Here is a 3,717-nt window from a genome sequence, read left to right on the forward strand (position 1 = left end):
CATACTTCTAACTCAGAAAACCCTCAATTTATGACTAGGGTTTGTTAATTTTATTCACTGGAGTTTATTGCAACATTGTTCACTTCAGAAGTTTGTAAAAATTTTCAGTTAAAACTCAAGCTTCTTATGTCATAAATTTCTCACATGATCAAAATTATCAGAAAAATTTCAGGTATAATTGAATTATTCATCCATATATTAATGCTTTTATGCTGGATTGTGAAATGTTTCCTCTGTTACCAATATCCTCAGCACTCTTATGGTGCCAGAAAGTTGGTTTGGCTTATCATAAAAAGCTCTTTAAAGAAACAGCAATCTGCCACAAGCTTTCCGGGTTTTGCAAAGTTTTAGATTATCATAATGCAAATAATTCAAAATAACATATTCATCTCTATTTTCTCTTTTTTCCCTAATTCTACACATATAAATGACCCATTTTTAGGTCTTCTCCTGGGATGAAGACCAGAGGAAAATTGCATTTGATCAGGGTAATATGATCCTGCAGATGTACAGGCACTGTTGAAGATACTTTTGAGACAGGAGAGAAAAAGGACAGAGGGGAAAAGGTGGCATTATAGGATTGGGGGTGTTGAGTTCCCTGGGACAAAATTGATCTTCATGATCAGGATATCAAATTTCTTCTCATTTTTTGCACATAACTACTTAACAAAGAGCAACGAAGAGCAACCAACTGAGAACCAACAACCCACCATGCCTCTCAGGGCTCTAGCATTTATATATCCTCTGAAAACATCACTCATGGCAAAATCATGCCCTGATAGAACACAAGGCAAGTCATAGACAGCTGCTCCATGCCTTTGGAGCAGAGCTAGTAGGACTTGGTCCTCCAGGAATGCTGATGGTTGCTAGGTGTAAGGCTTGTTTGTATAATAATGTACATATTTTACATTATATTTCTCCTTTGGGAGATACTCTCCTTGCCAAGATTAATGACCCCATAATAGTTAGAAACAGCACAAGTCAAGAGTCAAGGGTGTGTCTCATGTCCTCAGCAAAAATGGTAAATCCTGGGACCTTTAGTCTAGCCCTTGAGGCTGTGAGAAAGAACTCTGAAAAACTGAGTTCCAGAATGTGTAATTTCTCTACTATGCAAAATATAAGGATGCAATATCAGTTATATGAGGGGCTTCATGGACCTAAGAGAACAGAGGCAGCTGCACTATATGCCAGCTTATGAGAAAGTAAGGAAATAAAGAGATTTGAGGGGTGGTGATCTCAGGTCAAGATCACCCCCACACCCCCATTAAGTTTATTGTTTATGATTATGTAGGCAGGCAGATCTCTAAATTCATTTGCTATGTTTAAGAAAATGTATTTTCTGTCTCTAAGAATCAAGGGGCTAAGATCATAAGACGCTGATTCCTAGGATAATCAAAATGGAAATGGGAACATATGACTGAATTGATTTGTAAATAAACGATGGGTCTTTGGCCTGCAACAGAGTTACCGAGAGAGAACTGCTTGGAAAGTATCCGTGGCTCTTTTAGAGTTTTTCTAGCAGGATTTCTGAATTTGATCAAAAAACCCACGAATTCTGTCTGACGGATTTTCTGATCTAGGATGGATTTCACTTAGGGTGTCTCAACCTCACCCCCCACACACTGTGTGGGATAGAACTGGATAACAGTGTGAAGATTTGATAAGGAAAATGGGTCAAGCAAATTAAAAAGGCAGAGAAATGTATATGAAAGTCTTGAAATAAGTAATTAAGAAAGCTGTCAAGATGCACAATCTTTTGCAAGATTTGAGTTTATACAAAAACTAAGTCCATGATTCTCTGAAGAAGAGTCACTGAGGCCTGGTATGTTGCTTAAGATTGGTAAAGACCTTTTCAAAGTGGGTCCAGAGCCACAAGGGGGAAGAAATACCTCAGGCTGCTCAATTAATGCCTCACTCAAGCTCCTCCTCAGGAAAAGGTATTTGCTCTGATTTGATTAGTTTGGGGGAAACTACACCTTTACTAAGGACACCTCCATCAACGACCCCCTCCCCACACCAACCAAAATCTCACAGCAGCCACTGACTGCCCATAATTCTTCATCTATAAGTACAAACTCTTGAAACCATCCACTTTCCACTGGTTAGCACATCCACTTATATTGCCATTGTTTGCCCTTGTCTGTGCAGACAGTTCTAGGGGAGACTATGTAACAGAAAACTTTCAGATATGCTAGTTCTTAGAATTTGTCCTGCCTGAACTGTGCAGTGTTCCCTGAGCCTTAAGTGAAGATGTGAAGGGGCGGAACAGAGGGTAGGATATAATTGGATTGTACTCTAATTTGAAAAAAAAATATTGAAAAATAGTTTCAATATGACTATTTTAAAAAGACAGCATATGAAGTTGGCAGGGAAAAGTTGTAACTTTATTTTTTTTTCAAATCCTATTTTTATGATGGTTCTTAAATGCTTTAACCTTCCTTGTGACCCACCACCCACCAGAGGGAGTGGGAAAGAAAGGATACTGGAGAAGTGGACCTGTTTAGAAATGTTCTTTGGAGCAACTCCCATCTGTGTCGTCTGGAAATTGGCAGTTCAGTCCACAGGTTAGCAGGCAGTGGTAGCTTGTCCTACTCGCAAACACCTCATGGATGCACTAGCAGTCAAGTTTGGTAGAGTCAGATTAGCAACAGTGGTAACTTGGCCTAGGCAGAGATAGCCAGGCCTCAGCCTTGGCTTGAGTCAGCAGGAGGGACCAGCAGGAACACCGGGAAGAGTGCCTTTCTCAGAGAAGGGACAATCAGGGAAGAACCAAGACCCACAAGAACTACAAACCCAGCTGTGCCAGCAAGCCACACTCTGTCTCTGACACTCTCTGGAGTCCTGGTTAAACCTCCAAACATCACATGTTTTCCATGTGCCTTGTCTCGGTTATATCAAAAATCACATAATAGACTTGTGATATAAAATTATTACAGAATTTTATTATTTACTACAATGTGGATAGAGAAGAATTCAAGGAGACCTTAGACCCAAGTTTTAAAGCGTATCAGTTGGTGATCATGCTTCTTCATTAAATACTGTTCTTAAGGATTATTTTCAGAATCTATACAGTTTTAGGGAAAGCTACTAAAGTGCCTCTATCATTTTTTAATTAAGATGAACATATTTTTTCACCATGTTGAGTCTATTTAGGCATAAAATTACAATCATTTTGACATTAAATTCTCATTATTGTATCTTCCCCTGTGTATTGTTTACATGTATTTATAAATGCTAGCTGAATAGAGTCTTCCCTAAGATTTTCCCTTTTGTCTGCTTTTTCTTCTTGCTACCCCATTTCTCCACTCCGGAATCAGCTCTTGTTTCTGTTATGGAGTCTGAGACACATATGAGAAGAAGCAAAGAAAAAGAAACAAGAGATTATAATTTTACACTGGTTTCTATAAGAATAAACAAACAAACAAATCAAGAACTAGATTTTGAAATCACATACATCATTTTCAGGTTCTGACAGATCCTCTCAAGTGTCTCAATCCTGCTAGGACAACAAAGCCAAGTCTCTGGAAGGTGCGTGTGCTGAGGATTCGTGTCTCTCTTGGTTCTGTTATCCTACTGGCTGTGGTCCGGCAGTGAGAATGTTGACATCAGGTGCATACACATGCACGCAATCTGCAGTTTTCAGTGAGTACTAGAAAAAGAGTCTGACTGCCACAGACCTTGCATCAGTGCCTCCGATAGCCCGGTGAGCAGGTCAGG

General features: G+C 39.4%; 1 non-coding gene across 1 annotated transcript; it reads left to right on the forward strand.

The window, feature by feature from the left end:
* Positions 1-1,487: 1,487 nt before the first annotated feature.
* On the forward strand, positions 1,488-1,550 carry LOC127693113 (U7 small nuclear RNA). The gene has a single exon (XR_007979590.1). It is a non-coding gene; the product is annotated as a U7 small nuclear RNA (small nuclear RNA).
* Positions 1,551-3,717: the final 2,167 nt, after the last annotated feature.

Source organism: Apodemus sylvaticus, chromosome 9 (genome assembly GCF_947179515.1).
Source record: "Apodemus sylvaticus chromosome 9, mApoSyl1.1, whole genome shotgun sequence".
Taxonomy (NCBI): Eukaryota; Metazoa; Chordata; class Mammalia; order Rodentia; family Muridae; genus Apodemus; species Apodemus sylvaticus.